Genomic DNA, 23,895 nt, shown 5'->3' on the forward strand with positions numbered 1-23,895 from the left:
GTATACTGCAGTTCCTATAATTCAGGATCTGAGTGAGACCAGGGATATAAAGGTAAAACCACACCATTAGGTACAATGACAAGAAGGCTCCTACAGCCTCTGAGCATGCAGACCCCATGTGTGTCTGCTGCACCAGCAGCCTCTTACACTGGGAGGCCTTGTGATTACACATGACTAATCTTAAAGAGACAGGTTTCAGAGTAGCAGCCGTGTTAGTCTGTATCCGCAAAAAGAAGAGGACGACTTGTAGCACCTTAGAGACTAACCAATTTATTTGAACATGAGCTTTCGTGAGCTACAGAAATACGGAATGCATCCGATGAAGTGAGCTGTAGCTCACGAAAGCTTATGCTCAGATAAATTGGTTAGTCTCTAAGGTGCCACAAGTCCTCCTTTTCTCAAAGAGACAGTACACAATAGTACTGTGTACACTGCAGCACCTCCATTCTATTCCCATTGAGAACTGGCATCCCTTTGACAGTCCATAGCCCTTCAGGACTGGAGGGAGGGGGGAATGTCACTGGATTACAAAAATCATAATATATACTCAGTGATGGAGACAATCCAAGTAGAGATAACACTCGGTAAACTGCAGGAACACTGGAGAATAATCTTCCTGACATCTGAGGCTACAGCTACACTGTCATAGGTGCCCAAAAATTGTATGGGGCTTCTCCAGCCTGCAGAGCTGGCTTCTTCACTTGAGCATGCATGTGTGTATCAAATAACGTAGAAAGGAAAGTGATACAAATATAATAGCAGGATGGCAAAGTTTAGATGCTAGCTGTGAGAGTCCACAATTATGTTCAATGAGGGAGAACGGGATGAGTTACATAGGGACTGAGAACCTGTTCCTTTCTCTGGCTCTTCAAGCAGCCAGGAGGCGTTGGAAGGGATGGAATGTTAGGGTGAGAAGGTTCCGTGGCAGTTGGGACCAGAAGGTTCCGTGGCCGTTGGGAGCAGACGGGCGGAGAAGGTTCCGTGGCCGTTGGGACCAGCAGGTTCCATGGCAGTTGGAACCAGAAGGTTCCGTGGCCGTTGGGAGCAAACGGATGGAGAAGGTTCCGTGGCCTTTGGGACCAGCAGGTTCTGTGGCTGTTGCGAGCAGACGGGCGGAGAAGGTGCCGTGGCCGTTGGGACCAGAAGGTTCCGTGGCCGTTGGGACCAGCAGGTTCCGTGCCGTTGGGAGTAGACGGGCGGAGAAGGTGCCGTGGCCGTTGGGACCAGCAGGTTCCATGGCCATTGGGAGCAGAAGGACTAAGATGGCTCCAACCCGTGTTGGCCAGGAACAGAAGGCCCAAGATGGTTCAAGCTTTCAGAATGTCCCCAAGCAGATGGGGGCAGTGACAGCAGCAGGATGCTCTCCTGCCCTTGCAAAGGAGGAGATAGAAGGTGAGCAGCCAGGGAGGCGAATGGGCCATTGGGTAAAGTCTGTGAGAAGAGCCCTGTGGCAGACAAGAGCATGAGGCGAAGAGAGGGAAAGGGAGGGAGCAAGGAGAGAGGCAGAGAAATGGACTGAGGATCGCCACCCCCCTGAAAGCTAAGGGGGCTCTGAGTTATCTCGTTGCCCTGGCTGGGGGAGGGCTGAAGTGCTGCCTCAACCGTCTTTTTTTACATATAAAAATAACTCCATTTCCCCACCCCCATAAATTCTGTTTCTAGCTGCTGTGAACAGAAGTTGCACTCGCAGGGCCCAGATCCTGGCTGTTGCTGCTTTGCAACGTTGGCAGAGCTGGGTGGCTGAGGAGTCCCCTCGCCGGCGGCAATGCCTGTGTAGCACAGAGCCTGTGTTAAAGAAAATGCCCGCTAAACTGAGGTGCGCATATTTGAAACAATGGGTCTGAAGATGAAACCTGTGAGTCACTGGTCCGGGCTGGGCTCTGCAGATGGCCGGCCTGTTTTGTTCTGCCTCCAGCACGGCTTACATGGACAAAGTCTCCTCAGTTGCCTTGTGACCCTTCCTCTAAAGACACTTTACCTCCGAAATGTGCTTTTAAAGGCTGTTTGAGGTTTTGCAGCCTCATTAATATTTTGAAGCCCACACTCCCTATCAAAAAGATCATTCTTAAGGGGGCCTCCTAGGAGTGTGCCTTTTCATCTTGTTCTCTTTTTTTTTTTTAATTACCTCAGGAGATCCCTTTTAAGGGCTATTGGAGGCTCCAAATTGAATTTGATACCAAAGAGTTTGTGGGTTTAGAGGAGTTTGTGCTTTTTAATCCTTAATCTGCAAAAATACACCTTGGAAAATTCCTGTCAAAGCCTGACTTTTATTTATCTATTTATTTATGGTGGGTAGCGGGAGGCCCTCCAAAATCCATCAGGCATTGACAAGAATTTTGCGGTAATTTTTTTCAGAAAAGGGATTTAAAAGCATCAAGTCCCCAATATAAAATGAATAATGTTTGGTACCAAATTCAATTCATACATTTTCTGTGGTATTTTTTAAACCAGTAAGGATGAAAAGTCCCCCAAATTATTCAGTATCCAATAATTTTTTTTATTTTGGAGTCCATCACCCCCCAAAAAATTAACTGGGGATTTGAAGCTTTTTAATCCCTTTTCTGAAAAAAATGACCTCTGAAAATTCTTCTATATCCTGTTTGATGCTTTTTATTCAATTTGGCATCAAAAATGCTCGGGCCCAAGTGCCTGTTGTTGCAACCCAGTACACAGAGCCATAAAGGCAGGGCATCCAGAGTAGAGGGAGTCCCTGGGTGGTATAATGGTACCTGTGGGCTTCGCCACTTGGTTTGCACTCAGGATAAGGAACTAGGAAATCAACAGCACCCAGTAAAAAGTCACTGCCAATGCCTCCAAGCCTCTTCCTGGAGCCTAGAAATCTGTGCCCACACCACTCCTAATGGTCATTTTAGTCATTAACTGTGGTCACCTCAGACATTATTAACAATCCGAACAGTTTAGAAAATCTGCCTAGGAGGAATGGGCATGCTTAGTCCTGAGAAAAGAAGACTGAGGGGGGACCAGATAACAGTTTGCAAATATGTTATGGGATGTTATAAAGAGGACGGTGATAAATTGTTCTCCATGTTCACTGAAGATAGGTCAAAAAGAGATGGGCTTAATCAGGGCCATCCTTAGGATTTATGGGGCCCTATGCAGTATTATTAAACTGGTGCTCCTATGCCCGACGGCTCGCATGTGTATTTAGGATAAGGGTGGTCTTTTGAAGGATTTATTTAAAAAATTATACGTCTGAAGATCCAAGCATTTAAGGCTAAAGATGAATACTCAGATTGTGCATCTAAAAATCTATGCAAGGATTTTTTAGAGATGTGATTTTATAATCTTCAGCAACACACTAATGAAATATTTTTAAAGCAGATTTTAAACTAAGGTCCTGTAGTAAATGTAACATGTAACTGTTAACATGTTCTGAGTAAATATTACAGTAATGCACAACTATTTTTGCCAGTAAGTTCAGAAACTGACAGTATATACCTGAGGGTTGGTAAATGCCTATTAAATGGCTTCATTACCATTGAATGGCTCTTTACCAGTTTCAATGTTGTGCTAATGTCTGGCAAGCTGGAAGGCTTTTTCACTTTTAAGTACTAGATCCCCTCTGGAGGAAGACTCACCAGGCTGCAGCAGTCAGCTGTGGTGGGAGCCTGCAGGAAAGGTGAGAACAGGGATAGGAAGATGCGGCTGGGTGGACACTAAGACCCAGGGGTGCCCCAAATTTTCGGGCGCCCTATACAGCTGCATATGCTGTGTATGCCTAAAGACAGCACTGGGCTTAATCTGCAGCCAGGGAGATCTAGGTTAAATATTAGGAAAAGCTTTCTAACTATAAGGGTAGTTAAGCTCTGGAATAGGAAACTATCCCAGGGAAGTTGTAGAGTCCCCATCATTGGAGGTTTTTAAGAACAGGTTGGACAAACACCTGCCAGAGATGGTCTAGATCTACTTGGTCCTACCTCAGCACAGGGGGCTGGACTTTATTACTTCTCAAGGTCCCTTCAAGCCCTTAATTTCTATTATTCCATACTGACGCTAACTGCAACCAAGCTACTTCCTAGGGCTGCCTCAGCTTCCACAGCTGCTGAATGCACCCCGGGCACTGTCCTCTTCCTACTCCTCAGTAGGAGCAGAGCAGACTCCCACAATCTGGCCTGGCCTGGCCCAATTCAGTGCTTCCTCCAGCCTCCCCAAGAAAACACCAGGAGTACAGTACCTCAGCACTACCAGCTGCAGGCCACTTCAGCCACTTCAGCCCTCACTCTCTGCTAGAAATGGGATTGGAGACTTTCAGAGTAGCCCTGATACAGACAGCAAGTGTAATGTCACTCTTGCTCCAGCCTCTGACTCCTTTCAAGCAGCCAGACATTTTGGGGTATGGTTCCCATTCTGTTCAGTTTCCTAATCCATCAATCAGGCAATAGGGTTTTCAGGATCCCTTGGGATGGATACTATTTGTTTGGGAGAAAAGAACTTCCACTATGGGGCTACCTAGGCTGTCTCATTTCCCAGCTGCCTTCTCTTTTGATGTTACAGACTGTTCTCATTTGGGGCTAGCTTTTACCCATGTTCACTAGCTCCTTACAAGGTTCAAAATCACCCTCCTCATACTTCTAATATCACAAAAGAGGGGAAGCCACAGAAGCCACCAGGACAAAGGAAAAAGAAGGCTAAAGCCAGGTCAATTTTCCTCAAAAATATACACAGACAGGTGCCATACGTAGTGAGGAGTCCCACATTTCCCTTTCAGATTAAAATATTTCCTCAGATTAAAATTTCTCATGTTTTAAGACCCTGGTAGTCAAGAACAAAACTAGGAGAAAGTGTAGAAACTCTTTATTGAACTTACAGGAAGAAAGTAATAAAAAAACCAAAACAAAAGGTCAGGCTTAATTCATTATCATCCTGCTTCTCCTTCCATACCTTCTTCCTCTCAGAACAGGGTCAGGGGGATAACTGTATGGATTCTAGCCTTTAGTCTGTTTCTCCATGGGGCTTGCCTAGGTGGGTGAGATTCAGATCTTCTGCATTAAGGGCCTCAAGGATTTTGCCAAATCCATGCTAGCATGGATGGACAACTTGTCCGACGTCCTTTCCTACAGTATTAAAAATCAACACACTTGGAGCACTTCATAAAAAAAGTTGTTTCTTAACAAACATCTTCCTTTAGGCTGCTTTCATAGATGCAATCTGCTTCTTTGCTAGACTATAGTGTGCAATGTGATGTTCTGATGATATATGACTCCCACCCTGGAAGGCTGATGACCAGGAAAAACAGCAATCACAGAGTTCCATGGGTGAATTCCATAGGTTGCGGGTGTCCATGCTATGGGTGAAATCCTGACCCCACTGAGGTCAGTGGGAGTTTTGCCATTGATTTAAGTGGGTCCAGGATTTCACCCTACACCTCAAATGGTCCAGGGATTTTGATCTCCTTAGAGAGGCAGAACAGCACCAGTTTAATAGAATTCAGAGCAGTCTGCAAAGCCCTGGTACTGTGGATTAAAATCAGCACTTCCTTATTATGATTCACAATAGAACAGTCCTGGCCTACCTAAACAAGGTGGGGGGCACCCAATCCTCATGTCTCCACAAGAAAACAACTTTTACTCACTGTGGCAAAGAATAATCTCTACTCAAGGAAGAATCTCTACTCTGCACAGGATCCAATTCTACATACAAATCCATACAGCCTGAATTTAGTCATGCTTTTTAAAGATGATATCCAGAAGGTAAAAGCTACTTTGTTACATGATTGCTACACTTCTATAATAATCCATTAAGAAGTTTAATAACACAGCTTCTTTGACTAATTAAACAAACCCACTGTTCTTAAAACATATAAACACTTCTCAGATCTGGTACCATTCTAGCATCATTCTATCCTAGAATTCCTCCAGAATGGTTTATGGAGAGGACGGAACATAAATTCCCTGTAGCCCAGGTGACTGCTTTACCAAGTAACCTACAAAATTAAAGACATATTTTAAAAAATTAGGATCCAATTCTAAGTAAGAACAGAACGGGAATTCCACATCAGTGATGTCTGATGCACAAGTATCCTTTCTCTAGTTTCCCTATTAAGTTTAGGAATATCATCCTGTACAGTATGATTGTCATCTTGGACTTTACACAAAAGAAAAATCTCAGGCTTTTTGCACATCAGTTGCATTTTGGTTTGTTCAGCTAGTCACTTTTCAAAGCCTCCGTCTATATTAGACTCTGTCAGACTCAGCTGGTGGGTGGCACTATCTTGATTTTTGGAGTTCCATCATTGCAAGGGGATCAGTGGATGCCCAAACCTTTTCTCTTGCTGTCCCAAGGACTTGGAACTTGTTTCCTGTGGAGCTTATGGCATAGCTCACCTTTCCTCAATTTTAAAGGTTACAAACATTACTCTTCTAGATGTGATTGAGTGGATAGAGAATGGGGATAGAAACCAGGAACTGAGCTCTAATACTGGCTCTAGCATTGACTGACCTTGGATAAATTACGTATCCTCTCTTTGCTTCAGTTTTCCCAAATGGGGATATTTATACCTATCTCATGGCAGAGTTGTGAGGCTTAACTACCTAATGCTTGAACAGTGCCTTGAAAATGTAGAGTAGCAAGTAATATTATTTAATCACTCTCAGGCCCTGGGTAGGATTCTCCCTACTGCAATGCATGTTATAATAATCTGGCCATTTATGTACAAAGAATATTAAACATAAACAGAACAAAAGATTGCACTGTGAAGTGACTAAAATAAATCGGATTACTTAACAATTTAGCATTTTTAGTCTGACATTTCAGAAAGGGTCTCATACTTAAAAATGGTTGGCCGCCTTTGTCTTCTGATCCTGGGAGGATGGGGGGGTGAGGGGGGGAGCAACTGGAGATGTAAAGACCTCTTGAAAACTACAAGTTTATCAGCTGTATGCTACTTATGCCCCAACTGAAAAATCTCTGGATAGAAAATGTGAGAGAGACACTTTACATGCACTAAAAAAACAGCTTTTCCTATCCTGGGTCTCCTGGACATGGATTCTTGCCCTTTATCTGAAATGTTATTATTGAATAAACTGCTGCAGCAGCAGTAACCACACTTCCTCCATTGAGAATGAAGAAATTTACAGTATAACAGGAAAAAACAACATAAAGGGCTTGACTTTGCTAGGAAACAATATGTGTGTTCTAATATGTGTTAGCATCCTAGTGTTGATAAGGCAACTTGTAGTTTTAACAGGTTAGCAGATCAAGTAATACCTAGGGAAGAGCCTATCAGGCTCATGAGTTAAAAGTGCAAGTTGCCTTGTCTGCACTAGGATTTTAACGTTAAAAACCAGGGGCAGATGGCACTCCCAATTAAATGGGTGCACTATACTAAACTGCTGAGGAGGGACTGACCACCCGCAGCTACACCTTGTGCCCTGGCAGTGGAGGCTGTTTGAGGAAGGGAGGTCCAGGTGGTGGTGGTTGGGGGAGGGGGTTCCTGGAAAGCAAGCAAGCCCACCCCACACCCATCCTACAGCAGCGGCTCTTCTCTGGGCATTGCAACCTGGTGCATGGTGTCACATCACCACCCAGGTTTCGCTTACTCTTGGTTTATGTGGATGTGGGGGATCATTGGAAAGTATTGTGTCAGGGCCTCCAATGTGTGACAGATATGGTAGTGGACAATCCTTGGGGGGCTTTTGCATTTAGCCTAATAACAATTACCCTGGCTCAGCTAGTAGTTTCTTCAGGGGGACAGTCTTCGGGGGAATTGCTAATAGGTTATGTGACAACAACAGGAAAAAACACTTTTGTTTTTCTTGTAAAACCAACAGGGACAGATGCCGAAAAATATTCAGGGACACATGGTCACCCTAACAGCAGGAGTCCTCCTGCTTTTCCATCTCCCTCCTCTCTGTGTTCCCCAGCTCAGAGCTGTGCGCTGTAATATTACAGGCGCTCCCCAGATTTTCCTTTCCCCTTTGGGCCCTGAAGAGGTGTGATGGCATATACTTGTGTTTATCAAACCCAATCTCAGCTCCACAATATCAGAGGCATTTTGTCTTCAGAGATCTCTGACTCTGAGGCAAATGTGGTTCCTGTATCCTCAGAAGCCGACAATGCTGAGAACAACAGGATCCCCCCTTTCTTGCCCTCCTTCTGCATGACAGGGGCATTTACTCCCCCCTCCCCATTTCACACAGTATCTTTGTTCACAGGACTGTGGGGTGATGGTCAGCTGTGCAGTTTGCCCCTTACCTCATTCAAGCATGAGGGTGAGTGAGTTGGGGGAGGGGGGGGCCTGATCCAGGTGATGGGCCCTGCCTGGCTGCCCCATGCAGCCCTCCCCCTCCTTCCAACATCTCCGGGAAACACAAGCAGAGGCAGGGACAAGCCGAGACACCAGCATCAATCACCCCTGCCGCCCCTCCCTCTGCTTCTGACTGACACCCCCTCGTCCAACCACACCGGCACATGCCCTCCCCGCGGCCAATGAGAAGGGAGGAGGGCGGAAGATCCCCACTTCAAGGCTGGTTGAGCTGTGCAGGTAGGTGCTGGGATGTGGGAGCCGAAGCTGGAGCTGGTGCAATCGGGGAAGGGGGAAAAAGGGAGCCGTGAAGCGATGGGCCGGGGGTCACTGGCAGGGCCGGCAGCGAGGCTGCGGTGCAAGGCAGTGGGGGGTCTGTGGCTGTGCAAGTGCATGTTGCCGGGAGAGAGGGAGCGTGCGGCTGGCAGGGGGACCGATCACCCCCTCTGGTGCTGCCATAGACAACAGGCCAAGTAGTGCTGGGAGCCCCAGTCCCGCAACTTCGTGCGAGGAGTCAGTTGGGCTGGGGGGGCTGGGGGTGGGGGGAGGGCCAGAACTTTCTCTGATCGAGTCTGATTCCTGCCGCTCCGCAGAGAGGAGTGATTGCTGAGAGCTAATTCAGCAGGCCAAGGCGGGGGGAGGGGGAAGGAGGAGGAATGATGATTGCACAGCCAGAAAGTGAGTTTTGGGGGTGGGGGAGTGCAGGGTGGGAGAGAGCCTTCACGTCGACGCTAGACATTAGACGCCGATATCAGGGGCGAGAGCTGCAGCGGCTCCGTCCCACACGAAATGAAGGGATATTTTGTTGCATTTGCAACAATGGTGATGGCTAAACGAGCAGGCCAAATGCTGGGAGGCGCTAGAGCAGGGATGGGGTGTCGGGCGGGGGCATCCCTAGGTGGGCCGGGAATGAGATCTAACCTGGGCCAGCCGCCAGCGGAGATCCCACCGGGTCGCCACCTTGCAGGTCGGATACGCAGGAGGGGGCTGGGGGGTTTAGACAGGCTCTGGGGTAGCGTCGTGTTTGAAGAGGGTTCCAAGTGCCTGGCGCAAGGACGGTTTATAACTCCCGAGCTGCAGCGAGGTTGAACCGTGCATTTGAGTTTCCAGGCTGTTCATCCGTTGGGGCTTCTCATCGGGCGTTTAGGTTTTGTTTGTTTACTTGTGTTAAGGAAACAAAATGACCACAGACGTGCAAAATCCCAACGATCCCTAAGGAATTTACAGGAGCAAAAGAAGGCGAGAAGGAGGCTCTGGCACGAACATGGCAAAGCGTCACAGCAGCAAACATGGCATAGAAGCTGTAAAGACTTTAGATATTCAATTTTAGGAAATGGGGTAGAAATTATTTTTAGAACCCCCCCCCCCCCCCATTTTTCCAATCCTCCATTTTACCCAAACATTTTTAAAAATGGCAAATTCCAGACTCTCAAGGTGGGTTTCTAGAACGATTTAAAACAAACAAACAAAACCACATCAGAAATAACCAAATGACTTTTTTTGTTGTAAACTATTCCCCTCCCTCACTGCAAAAGTCCTTATCCTGAAAAATAAATTAGGGTGGCAGACGTTACTAAATGTAATATGAAATTAAGTGATTAAGGTGTAATTTAACATGGAGGGAATTTCCTAAAATGGGATTTTCATAAGAGCCTAAGGGAGTTAGGTGCCTAAATACCAATCCATTTTTACATTACTTTGATCTCTTTACCTGAATCATAAATCTGTATAGTGTGCAGAGTTTTGTTTGTGCTTTCCAACTGTTTTGTCCTCCAGAAGTTTACGGAGTTGTGTCCAGTTTTCCCAGAATAATTCTTTACACAGTTTGCTTTGTGTGTTTGCTCTGTATTCTGTCTTTCTGGGGTAAGGTGGTGGTGATAAATCTATTTCTCCCTAAATCCTGATTTTTTTTTTTTTCCTTTTCTCTTTTTTCCCCTTAAGGCAAGTTGTTTGTGAGCTATATTTCTTTCCCCTAATTAATTTTTTTTTGTTACAGATACCAGATTTCCACTTCTTCAAATAAGAAAGATTTGCAGACCTACTAGAACTTGGTTGGATCTGGAAAGATTAAGAGTCCCTCACAACTCAAACCTGAGTCTTTTCCGAACTGCTCCAGACACTATGGATTCTATCAAGATGTCCTGCAAGGTAGGACCTGCCATCTCTTCATTTTTATAATGGTACATTGTCTTCAGAGTTCTACTCAATACAGAAATGCCTGAACTGTGAAAAGCACCATGGTATCTGAAGTCTTTGTTTAGAATTCTGAAGGTGCCGTTTATTCTCAGGAAAGGTTTAAAAACCAGGACCCCTCTGTCACTTCCATGAGACATATCTAACCAGAAAATGGAGATCCAGGAATATAGCTCAAACAAAAGTTCACTTTCCATATCTAGATTTGATCTCTTTTTGAGGAAGAAAATCATTTGTCTAAAATTGGAAAAATGCAATAACTTTTGGTGTTTTATTTTATTTTAGCTTCTTGTGAGTGTGTGTATGTATTTTTTAAAGTGTGAATTTAATCTTTGAAAATTTTTTTATTAATAACTATAATTTTAGTTAAGTATTTCAGGATCACTCAGCATGGTACCAGAAATGCTATATCAGCTTTTGACACTATGAACTAAGGCCTTCTGACATAGTGTATTTGGGAGGTCACTGTATGTTGTAAATTAGTAGTTGGGTAGTCCCTGCTGAAAATGTGGGACCCAAATACCCTTGCAATAACTTCCTTAATATTTTTAATAATTTTACAGAATTAGTAGAAATTATTTTCCAGAGTGTAAATCAGCTCAGTCTGAAAACCTGATAAGCAGGACAGAAAATCTATCTGGAGATTTCCAAATGCGTTAGAATTGATAGTGTCTCCATATTGTCAACGCAACTCCGACTGTATGAAGTTATAACCTGCTACTACCAAGTCTTTGGGGTTTTGTCTTTTGTAAACACTTGATAGGGCTTGATGAAGTGAACACTTTATACATAAGGCAGAATATTGCTGGGACATTCGAAACATTTTAGAAATAATAAAGACTGCAGGGGAATGGAGCACATCTACTAAGTCCCATCTAGTTTATTCTAATGCATCCCCCATTACTCCACTTAGTGAAGGATTGATCCTTAAGGTATTCTGTCTAATGCTTTGTTCATCCTAGTTTTAATTGACTCATTAAATTGAGCTTCCACTGCTTCAGTCTGACTGATTTCACCGTTAGGAAATGTTTCCTGATATTTGGCCTTTTTTTCCCCCCCTTTAGATTTATCCCACTGGTCCTAGGTTCCTACTTGATTCTCCCGAAAATAATATCTTTCCTTGTTGTGTACACCCCTCAAATGCTTGTATATGGCTGTCACAGTCTCTTTGCTGACACGAATCCTGGTATTGTTATACGTGCTTGTAATTCCCACAGAGTTTTGCATATGCCTGTCAGCATGATCTAATGTACTCAGCATTGACCCAGGAAATCTAAAATTCTAATCTTTAGTCTTCTGCTGAGTCACTGTTTGGAATGGGTAAGTCACTTCACCTCTCTGTGCCTTGTTTTTTCCATCTGTAAAATGAGGATAATACTGATGTGCCTGAAAAGGGGGTTGTGAGGATTAGTTGATATTCGTACACCGCTTTGAAGAAGTAAAGCATTCTATTAGTAGTAGTGATTATTATAATGTCAGGATTACAGCTGTCTTTGGCCAAGCTGTATGCATTTAATAAAAATCAAAAAGGACAACAGTCATAAAAGGAGAAAGGGTCACAATCCTTCTCCATACTAAGCATTTTTCTTAGTTGTCATGAAAGCCAACTTTCCTCCCCCCCAACTATACAGGGCAAATGAATGACCCTGCCTTCAGTGGGATTGCATAGGGTGGAATTTACAACATGTTACAGTAAAATAGCTAATATATCCATTCATATGGATATTTAGACAAGTCTACACTAGTGATTGATCAGCAGCTGGTCAGCATAAAAGTATAGACCCTAACCTATGCTGTGTATGTATTTACAACATCAACAACATAAAACCCTAATACTATTTAATATAGTTCTCTGCTACAAGTTTTGGAGGTTGCCGCTACATTTTAGCAGTGTGATTTTCCCCCCCGAAGGTGCTGTGTTTCCTGTAACTTCTGTTGATGGGGAGCTATAGGTGACCAGCACCTATGAAAAGCAGGCCTAGATGTGTTTGAAAAATATATAGGAAAAAGACTAACCAATTTTAAAATTGCCATATATTAATTAATGGATTAACTAGGTAAGAGTTTGCCATAGGTATATAATGCACTTTGATGTCTATATACAGATATCCTGGGACACCGTATAAAATTAAATGTAGTCAGCCTCATGTCTTGAGTGTGATGTAATATGAGAAGATTCTGGTCAGTTTAATTGCTGATATTCAGGGCCCAGTAGGCCTCAGTGAAAGGGACAAACCATGTCGGCTTCATGCTGCAGCTTGGAAAAGTTGTTAAATAGCGCTAGAGTTAAGTAACCTGAGCTGTTCTTGGTGGCTGAGAGAGAACCAAAAAATGGAGGCTATGGAAAGGGTAGAGTAATGAAAGCAACCTCCCTTCACTAGAATCAGGAAGCTCTGGGGTAGGTGTAAGAGGGAGAGAATTAATTTCTTCTGCCTTCCAGTAGTCCGAAAGGTCTGGGTGAGAGGATGTGTTTGAAACAAGTGGTTCACATCCTCTGGCTAGTAAGCATCTGATAATGATAGAAATATAGCTCTTCAAGAAGGATACAGGCACAGCATCTTGTTAGGACTTTCAGCACGTTCCCAGCATTTTTTTGGAGTGGGGCTGGGCTTCACCAAGGGGATATCCCTGCACTTTACTGGGGGTAGCGGTGTCCCTGCACCCACTCATCTTTTGTGCTGGTGCTGGCTAATAGTTCTGTTTCTCAGCTAGTTGGTGTCTGATAAAGCTTTCATGTCTTGTCATTATTGCTTTATTCCCTCAGTAAATGATAGGTTTCCCTAAACTTGTATTGGGATATCACAGACTAATGCAAAATCATTGCATATAATGCAAATGTGAGTGCAGAAGATGAGGTCATCCTTAAGCACAGCCGCCAAGTTTAGTGTAGCTCCTTATATGAAATTTCTTATAGCTCATACACACACATGCCAGCAGGAGGGAAGTTTAGTCACACAGAACTTGAACGCCGTGTGTGTGTGTGTGAGAAACACAGGTTAATAGTGTTGTTCTAGGGCAGAAGACTAAGAAGTGGAAACTGATAAAAAACAGTGAAATTGGCCAGTCTAGTTTTATTGTCTAATCCGAGTGACCTGCAAAAAGTAAACCAACAGCGTCAATTGTGAAAAATAACAACTATTGTTGTTAATCTAAGAGGTTGCTAGTAAAACAGAGAAGACTTTTAACCTATGAATCTTTATTATCAACCACTGAAAGCTGTCAGTGTCTTGAAATTCCCAGATTTTCTGTTGTCTCAGAAGATGAGAAAAAGCAAAAGACCATATTTGTAGGAAGTCCAATCAATTAAAAAAAATGTTGCCGTGAGCCTGAGGCAGGGGCTGTGGTCTTCTTTTGGTCAGGATAAAGAAGTATTGGAAGACTTTCAGCTACTCTTTTTCCTTTAGGGCTGGCTATTCCAGGCACTGTCTTTTAACAGATGAAATATACCCCCATTCCTGTTAACAACTAGCTAATGCTTCTAAACCTTTATACTGTTTTCTAGCACACGTGCAGCTCCACTGTTGCTACCAGGAGTGGAAGCACTTGTGTAGAACGGATGCAGATACGTTTACCACGGTATCATTTTACTCTGCAGAACACGATTAGGGAACATCATGGTTAAAATGCCTGCCTGATGTCTACGCTAATACTTCCACCATTGTCAACATCAGTGGAGCTGCACTGGTTCTAAAGAAAGGATACAAAAGTTCCTAGTGTAGATCCACCCTTAAAAACTGAAAGCATCACTCCCATAACACTGCTAGCCTTCACCTTTCTGGTGTCCCAGATGGCAATGGGTTTACATTTGGTGCAGAATCACATTTCCCTCCATGTTTCCTCACATTTCCCATGTGTTTTCCCCTTCATCACGCAAGTGAAATAACTCCTCATAATTAGCAATTAAAGCAATAAAGTTACAGCTTGAGCTATGCCAGTTTTGCTAAGATGATACATGTTAGTTTTATTTATAAATTTTATTTTATTCCTTTAAGACTTGTATCAATCTTGGGGACCAAGTATAGCCCTCAATATAAAATCAACATGTTGACTAGCATCAGTTTAAGCTTCTTAAGAAACATTCCTGTAACTCATTCCATCATCATGCTGCTTAGGCAAATGCCTGAGTAAATTGATGGGGACTGAGTCTATACCAGTGGTTTTCAAACTTTTTTTCTGGTGATCCAGTTGAAGAAAATTCTTGTTTTGTGAACCAACGGAGCTGGGGCAGAGGGGTTTGGGAGTGGCTCAGGTCTGGGGCAGAGGGTTGGGGTGTGGAGGGTGAGGGCTGCAGGGTGGGGCTGGGAATGAGGGGTTCAGGGTGTGGGAGGGGGCTGTGGCAGGGGATTGGGGTGTTGGAGGGCATTAGGGCTCTGGGCTGGGAGTGCAGGCTCTGGGGTGGGGCTGGGGATGAGGGGTTTGGGGTACAGGAACGGGCTCTGGGTTGGGGGGGGAGGGGCTCAGGACTGGGGCAGGGGATTGTGGCGTGGGCTTACCTTGGGCAGTTCCTGGTCAGCGGCGCAGCGGGGGTGTTAAGGCAGGCTTCCTGCCTGTCCTGGGACTGCGCTGCGCCCCGGAAGCTGCCAGCAGCAGGTCTCGCTCCTAGGTGGAGGCATGCAAGCAGCTCCGCAAGCGGCACCCACAGGCACCGTCATCCTGCGCAGCTCCCATTGGCCAGCCCGCTGGCAGGAAGCCAGTGGGAGTGCGGAGCTGGTGTTCGGGGTGGGGGCAGCAGGCAGAGCCCCGTGGCCCCCTCACCTAGGAGCCTGACCTGCTGCTGGCCGCTTCCGGGTGCAGCTCAGTGTCAGAACTGGTAGGGACTAGTCTGCCTTAGCCGGGCAGCACCGCCAACGGGACTTGTAACGGCCTGGTCGGCAGTGCTGATCAGAGCCACTGCGACCGAATGCCTTACATTCCGCAACCCAGTACTGGGCCGCAACCCGCAGTTTGATAACCACTGGTCTATACTGTCCTTCACCTTGTGTGCAGTCACGTCTGTGCAAAACTAATGTAAAATCCTACCATTTGATTTGGTAGCATTGAATAGCCATTTAGCATCAATGTATATTATGACACAAGGTGCAAGGCCAAGACAGTGGTGAACTGTGTCCATTAGCCTTACACTATGCCATAAAAGTCAACACGGTGTGTTCCAGTTGGTCTGATAATTTCAGCGTTGTCAATAGTTTGTGGAGTATGAATAGATAGTACTTCCTGTATCTACCTGTACCTTCCCCTGTAGGAAGATGTACTTATCCATATTCCACAGATGGGTGCAGTATTGGAAAGAGGCTTATGCGTTCCTCTGAAACATGCAGAATTTCCCACTATCAGACAGACTATTAGACAAGATAGGCCATTGACCTGCTTACTATAATCAAGAACCCATGTACTTCATGGCACAATGGGACCGTATTCTGCGGAAAGAATGCTTAAATTCTGTGGCAAAGTTAATTTATTCTATCATGGTGATAAATATCCTTCATTATCATTTTCCCGCCCCCCCCCCCCCCCTTACAAAAAGACACATTACTATGGCTCATAGTTGATTATTTTCAATTTTAGGTACTTTATACCACAGAGTTTCTAGAGACAGAAGTTAAAATCATTCCCCTCACGTTTTGATAATAAAAAAAAAGTTAAGTTCCCAAATTTTTTAAATTGTAGACTTTCCTTGAATATAGGAACAAGCAGTGGATTTTTTTAAATTGTAAACTTGAGCATCAAATTAAGCAACTTAGTAACTAAAAGTGTTTGCTTTTTTTAACTAAAAGTATTACTTTTCAATTGGACTATGTAGCTTTTTGCATGAGGATTTACTCTTCCTCCTTGACTCTATTAAGCAACTCAAAACTTATCCAATAATCTGAGAGGCCCAAGGAGAGCCTGTTGTAATGTTATAGAAAAATATTTGAAATCAATGATCTTGCCATTGTGTGATGGATCTGTTTTAGCTCCAGTTTCTCTGTTTATAGTTGTGGAACCAGACAAAGGTCTCACAGTTCTGTGTTTAGGGCTCAGAGAGTAGAGTGTGCCCTTTTATTTTGAACATGTCTTTTTGTTGTTGTGGGAATATTTAATAAACCTGGAAGCCAGTATGCAAAAAATAAAGTTGGATTAGAAAGTGGAGTGTTTCCAGGGAGTTCTGTAATTCAGTTTTCTTCTGTGACCCCTGTTCTTACTAACTTCTGCTTGTTTCTCAAACTTCTAGTTTTCTTTGCAAGGTTAGGAGTCTCTCCATATACCTGAGTTTCCTATAGTAGCATAACTGCTATTGCAATAGCACCTAAAGGCCCCAGGCAGAATTGGGGACTCTCTTACTTTATGCACTGTACATGCATATAACAAGACTATCTTTGTCCCTATGAATTTACAATCTAAGTACAATGAGAATAGGTGAAGGCAACAATCTAATGTGGGGAACATAAGGTAATTGTCAATTTATAATTAGTGTAATAAGCAGCAGTCAGCATACCAGTTACCTAACCATTGTTGAGTGTTTTGTAAGCATCAGAGCAGGGGAGGGTTTTAAGAGATTCGAAGGAGGATAATGTAGTGGCTCTGCAGATTTTTACAGGGAGCTCTTCCTGTACTTAAGGGAAGGCATTGGAGAAAACATGAAGATGTTTGGGCTAAAAGTGGACTCATGAGCTATGTAGGCTGGTATTGTTGGTTGAATGAAGGCAGGGGTCAACTGTCCAATAGCATATATGAGACGATAGGGAAGGTGAGGCTAAGCTGTGAAGTGCTTTAAAAGAAAAGACAAGTAGCTTGTGTGGTGGAGGGTACAAAGGGGGTCGAGGTCTGAATTCAAATGGTTTTTGCAGCAGCATTTTGGATGGATATAATGGAGAGGTGATGGTGTGGTAAAATATTTGTCAAGGCCAAAGTTACAGTACTTTATGGGAGATGAGGGCCTGAGCAAGTGTTTTAGCTGTGTGGACAGAGGAAAGATGGTGAGATGTGCAGCAAGAAGGGGCACGATTTAGACATGGGCTGTCTGGAGGCATGGAACTAGAAATCTTGATTCTCAGTTAGGTCTTTCAGTTTAGCAAAAAACTCTTCCAAGACAGAATGTAGAAAGGATTGGAAACCATCATCCTTTTTCTCCTCATTGCTATGAGAAATTTTCCCTGTTTATTCAATGATTCCGTCTGTCAAGATGTCTTTCTGTTTCCGTGGTGCTTATGTCTGAACACATACGGCTACTGGAACCATTATCATTGGTAGGAGTCTTCTGCCTTCTCTGCTTTTGTGCCAATCTAAATCCCAGATATTGTGTGTGTGGTGGTTTTTTGTTTTTTTTTAATATATAAAGTGGCCAGGGATGCTTCTGCCATTGTAAAATCCTATCTTGGTTCAGTACCCTGCCATTCTAAAGGGCAGTTTTTTTGGACCAGTGGGAAATAGATCCAGAGCTCAGTGCAAACACTGCTACTACCTAGGTCTTCATCTGACCTTATCCCACAAACAATTTTTTCATATTACCCTTAGGAAGCCAGTATAGCTCTTGCATAGTCCAGGTTTGTGCCTGATCCAACACTGCTGAGGACACATCACCCTGATAGCTGTTCTTTGTCCTGGCTTCCCATTGTTTAAATACAGAGTACAGTTCAAGGACACTGGACTGATTTTCAAGGTCATGCATGGATCTGGTCCTAGCTACCTGAGAGGCTGTCTCTTCCTCCATGACCTCTAATGATAGATAGATATGTTCCACTGGAACAATGAAACTGTCAAACAAAAGGGGGGACTTATGACCACAGGAGACAGTACCTTCACAGGAGCAGGACCAAGACTATGGAGCTCTCAGCCAGATAAGGTAAGTAAGATCACTGACTTTCCCACTTTGCTGACTCGGGCCCTTACCTTGGCCACTAGAAGAAGCAGTGGATCTTCAGTCCCTGCATTGGGGCTGGCAATTGGATCAGATAGCAAAATGTTGTCCTGAAAAAATTAGGAAGATACGTAATCTATGACTTCCATAACTAACAGCATTGATGGGCAGACCCAGGGTGGGACTTATTAAAAAAAGAAAATCGCCAGTGTCTTGCCCTTGCTACCTGGAAGCAGTACATTCAGGCCTTGTCAAAACATGAAGGTTGTACTGCTTTACCTCGGCCAGTGTGTTAGTAGTAGCATTAGTACTGTAGTGTCGTTAAAGTGGTACAGTCCCTTAGTGTGGGTGCAGTTAACCAGTATAAAAAGTGCTTATATTGCTATAATTTATTCCTGTACCGCAGGGGTGAGGAACTCTGGCCCACAGGCTGGATCCGGCCGCTGCTTCTTTTAATCGGGCCCGTGGCAAGTCTCTGCGCTGCGGGCTGGACGCCCCGAGCCTTGGCACCCTCCCGCGGGGCTGGAGCTGTGAGCGCTGGCTCGCCACCATGTCCCTGCAGCCCCTAGGTGGAGGGATGATGAGGGAACTCCCTCCCTGACCCCGCACCCCCACATGCACCCCAACCCTCTGTCCCAGCCCTGAGCCCCCTTCCACACCCAATCTCCCACCCAGAGCCCACACCCTAAATCTCCTTCCGTACCCCTAGTCAGAGCCGTACCCCAGTCCTCAGCCCTGAGCCCACTCCTGCACCTCAAGCCCCTTGGCCCCAGCCTGGAGCCCCCTCCCGCACCATGAACCCATTTCTGGCCCCACCCCAGAGCCTAGGGAAGCCCCAGGCCCCCCCCCCCCCCCCCCCCCCCCCCCCCCCCCCGCAGGGCTGGAGCCGCAAGCACCAGCTCGCTCTTCTGCAGGGGGAAGCTCCAAGCCTCCGCACCCCACTCCCCATGGGGCTGTGTGTGGCCCCTGACTGATTTTTTTTTGATGTGGGTCAATGGCCCCTGCTGGAAAAAAGGTTCCTCACCCCTGCTGTACAGGAATAAGCTATAATGTTATAAGGAACCTTTTATACTAGTTATAAAATCACATAAATGTAGGGCTGGAAGGGACCTTGAGAAGTAATGGAGTCCAGCACCCTGCACTGTGTAAGGTCAGGTAAACCTAGACCAACCCATTACAGATGTTTGTCCTACTCATTTTTTAAAACCTCCAATGATGGGGATTCTACAACCTCCCTTGGAAGCCTATTCCAAGCTTAACTTATAGTTAAAAGTTTTTCCTAATATCTAAACTAAATCTCCGTTGCTGGAGATTAAGCCTGTTACTACTTCATCTACCATCAATGGACCTGGAGAACAACTGATCCACTTTCCTCTAACAGCCCTTAACATATTTGCAGACTGTTATCAGGTCCCATTTTAGTCTTCTTTTCTCAAGACTAAAAATTCCCCTTCTCCAGTATTTTGGGACTTCACCTGTCCTCCAGGAGTTGTCAAAGATAATTGCTAATGGTTCTGAGGTTATTTTTTGCTGGTTCGTTAAGTACTGTAGGGTGACTTTCAGCAGGCCCTGCCGACTTGAATACATCTAACTTGTCTAAATATTCTTTAACCTGTTCTTTCCCTATTTTGGTTTGCATTCCTTCCCCCTTGTTAGTATTAATTATGTCAAGCATCTGGTCACCTTTAATCTTTTTAGTGAAGACTGAAGCAAAATAGACATGAAACACCTCCGCTTTATGGATATCACCAGTTATTAGCTCTTCTTCCCAGCTAAGTAGAGGACCTATACTTTCCTTTGTCCTGCTCCTAATGTATTTGAAGAACTTCTTACTGCCTTTTGTGTCCCTTGCTAGTTATAACTCATATTGTGCCATAGCTTTTCTGATTTTTGTCCCTGAATGTTTGTGCTATTTTTTGTACTCTTCCTTAACAATATGTCCATGTTTCCACTTTTGCTATGATTCACTTTTGATTTTCAAGTCCTAAAGAGCCCCTGATGGAGCCGTATTGGCTTCTTACTATTATTCTTTGTATCTTCCCTTTGCATCGAGATAGTTTGCAGTTGTGCCTTTAATATTATCTCCTTAGATTTTCTTCCCATGGGACCTTACCTACCTGCTCCCTGATTGTATTAAAGTCTGCTTTTTTTGAAATCTATTATCCTTGTTCTGCTGTTCTCACTCCTTCCTTTCCTTAGAATCATGAAATATATCATTTCATGATCACTTTCACCCAAACTGCCTTCCATCTTCCAATTCCTCCCCATTGGTCACATTCAAGTCTCAAATGGCTGTCTCCCTGGTTCCTTTCTCCACTTTCTGGAACAAAAAGCTGTCCCCAGTACATTCCAAGAACTTACTGGAAATTTTGTGTTTTGATACATTACTTTTCCAACAGATGTCTGGGTAGTTAAAGTCCCCGTCCGTCCCCCCCATTACTACCCTGTTGTGTGTTTTTAGATATTTCTGTAGTTTGTTCTACAAATGCCTCGTCCACCTCCTCTTCCTGATTTTAGTGGCCTTTAGTAGTCCCCTCCCATGACACCACCCCTATTTTTTACTCCATTTCTCTTTACTCAGATTCTCAGTTGATCTCCCTCTGACCTTCTTTTGGACCTCAGAACAAGTATATATATTCTTGATATATAATGCAACACCTCCTCCCTTTTACCCTGCCTTTCCTTCCTGAAGAAGCTGAGTGCCTCTATACCAATATTCCAGTCATGAGACATATCAAGCCTCTGTGATGCCAATTAAGTCATAATTTATCTTATGTACTAATACATCCAGGTTTTCCTGTTTGTTCCTCATTCTCCTTGCATTTGTGTATAGACAGCTAAAGTGTTGAGTAGATTCTCCTACTGATTTCTCTCTCGTAATTTTCTGTGTCCTCATCAACTAATCCCCTGTTAAGGTTCCTTTTTTTTTTTTTTTTTTTAAATACTGCATCTATGGTAGGGGTCACACTAGTATAACTATTTGATATTTAAAAAAAAAAAATCACACCTATAACTGAAATAGTTTTACCAGTACAAAATCTGTGTGTAGACCAGACCTCAGAAAAAGGGTGCTTCTGATTGCTCACTAGTGACCCATCTGCTCATTTAAGACTCATCATTGATAATTAGCACTTGTACAGTGCTTTGAACATGTCAAGCACTATATAGTCATTTGCTCCCAACTGTCCTTGTGAGGTAGCTAAGTATAATCAACTTACAGATGGGGAAACTGAGATGCAGAGAGGTAAAGTAGGATAGTGCAGTGAATCAGTGGTGGAGTCCAGAGTATAACTTAAGAGTGTGATTATACAGCTAATTCTGTATAACCTGCTGTCTCTTGACGGGTTCTGGAGTTCCATCTGCTACTCAGCTAGTGGTATGGTAATTATGATACAGGGTTCACTGCAAATGTAAATATGCACTAGGATCCCGATCCTCTGATTACTTAATGTTGAAAGTTAAGCATGTGAGAAGTCCCATTGAAGTCAGGGGCTGTAGATCCACATTAAAGTTAAGCATGTATATAAATGTTTTCAGTATCAGGGTTTAGTTGCATACTAGCAGGGTACCTTATCTGTGCAGTGCAAGAGGCTGTTGTAGTGACCCATATGGTAGTGGATTTTGCAGTATAGGTATACAACACATAGGACCTGATTCTCATTTTGCATTAAGGCCCCTCTATACTGCTCTAGCAGTGTGTATTTCATTTGCAGCAGGAGCAGAAGAGGGTTTCCCCACATAAAACCAAATAATCTAGGAGGGTAATTGAGACTTAGAAACATATTTTAGGGGTCCAAGGGTCTGATCCTTCTAGATTAGCTCATCATAAAAGTGTGAAAGATGTAAATACAGGAGTTGGCCCTTAGAATCCTCAGCTGGAACAGATTCATTCTGAAAGTTCTAAGCAGAGTTAAACTTAGCCCCTGACTCACCTCCCTTCCATGTCTCTTATGTGAACCGTAGTCTCACTTTTTAAATACTGAAAGAAGTACTCCACAAAGGGTAGATACCTGCTTCTTACTTAACTCCGCTGATAGCCTTCGCTCCAAAGGTTGATCCCACCCCTCGCTTCAGATGCTGATATATGCCACTTCCTGGCCTGAAGCACAATATGGAACCCAACAAAGAATAGTGGCAGGATGCTTCAGGCTCATGGATGGAATGGGGGCTCCAGCGACAGCAGAGATGGGTTAAAATTGGCTCATCCCAAGAATCACGGTCCTGTTTCCTAGCAACCTGAGGCTTTTTACACAGCCAACCCCTTCCCCTCCCCAGCAGTTCATCTGAAACAGAGGAAACTAGCCATTCTTTAAAAGTTACCTATTCTTCCCCCATTCTTGCTTCACCCCAAAAAGAGATTATTATTGTAGTGTTTAAGAAATGAAAAGAACACCAGATAGCGATTTCAGGAATATCAAGTCTTTGTTTTTCCTGTTTCTGCTGGAGATCTCTTGGAAATTCAAAGACCCGAGGAGCTTTTCCTTTCCTTAATTGAAAGGTCGAGGTACTGAATCTTTAAAAGAACTTAATTCCGACTGTTTGGCATGCATTTAAACTAAATAAGTGGTATCAAAACCAAACAAGCTCAGCTCCTCCTACCCTTCCCTCCTCCCCCAGGTTTTAAACAGTGACTAAAAATAATTTCCTCTGACACTCAGCTTTCATTTCCTTAATAATTGTGATAGTACAACTAGCTTATCAGTTGTCTACCTATTTTTTCTTGGAAGACACTATAGGAACAAGACCTGAATATCATGTAAAAACAAGCAGGGATTTAAAAATAAAATAAGGCTTTCCTTGGACATAACCTGTAAAAGGATGGGGATGGGAGGGAAAATCCATTTTCCCCCCCTTGGATCATATTTAAGGAGTTAAACACAAAGGCCTCATTCCTTCAATCAGAGCCACATGGGCCCTTGCACCTACGTGGAGCCTCAATGAAGTCATTGGGACTCCATGCGGGCAGAAGTGTGCACCTGCGTGGATCTGATTAAAGTAATAAGGGCCAAAGGATTAGCCAGTTTGTGAACCTGATATTTTATTAAAATATCAGATGTGGTAGATGCTGTACAAAAATATAGGAAGCCAGAGTCTCTGCCCTGAAGCGTATAGACTTTTTATAAAGACAGAGCAGACAAAAGGTGTGGGGGAGGGAGGAAACAACGCATAAAGAAAATATTCTGGGTGATAAATATGGTATTTAAGAGACATGTCATTTAAACTATACAACACTCTCCCCAGGTGACCCTCTAGTGAGGTTGTTTTTAAAATAAACTTCTTCTAATATTTACTAATTTTAGCTTTTGTTCCCTTTTCTATTTTTTAACCATGCCTTTTGAAAATGTTGTTTTCCTATTTTTGTTAACTATTGCCTTTCTTCTAAGTTTAATATTATGCCCTTTTCTGTTTTTTTTTTTTAAATGTATCACCCTCACTCCCACTAATATACACACACACACACACACACGTGACAAAGTGATACTGTACAAATTCTGTTCTATAGAAATCTCTCTCCCTTCCCTTAAATAGGAAACTGTTTAAATAAGCTTTGAATAATATCTCACAAAAAAAAACAAAACTCTAATATGCCTTTCAGGACTGCTGC

The 23,895-nt window shown here is 43.8% G+C and overlaps 1 protein-coding gene across 5 annotated transcripts in view; it reads left to right on the plus strand.

The window, feature by feature from the left end:
* The first annotated feature begins 8,456 nt into the window (after positions 1-8,456).
* KANSL1 (KAT8 regulatory NSL complex subunit 1) overlaps positions 8,457-23,895 on the plus strand; it is a 173,035-nt gene continuing 157,596 nt past the window's right edge. For 2 of the 5 annotated variants that reach the window (XM_027824411.3, XM_043536795.1), the window contains exons 1-2: positions 8,483-8,503; positions 10,260-10,411. The gene's annotated coding sequence lies outside the window, so the exon portion shown is untranslated. Of the gene's footprint in view, positions 9,698-10,259; positions 10,412-23,895 lie in introns of all 5 variants that reach the window. The other 3 variants (XM_043536792.1, XM_043536797.1, XM_043536793.1) reach the window with 3 other exon arrangements.

This window comes from Chelonia mydas, chromosome 27 (assembly GCF_015237465.2).
Source record: "Chelonia mydas isolate rCheMyd1 chromosome 27, rCheMyd1.pri.v2, whole genome shotgun sequence".
In the NCBI taxonomy this organism is placed as follows: Eukaryota; Metazoa; Chordata; order Testudines; family Cheloniidae; genus Chelonia; species Chelonia mydas.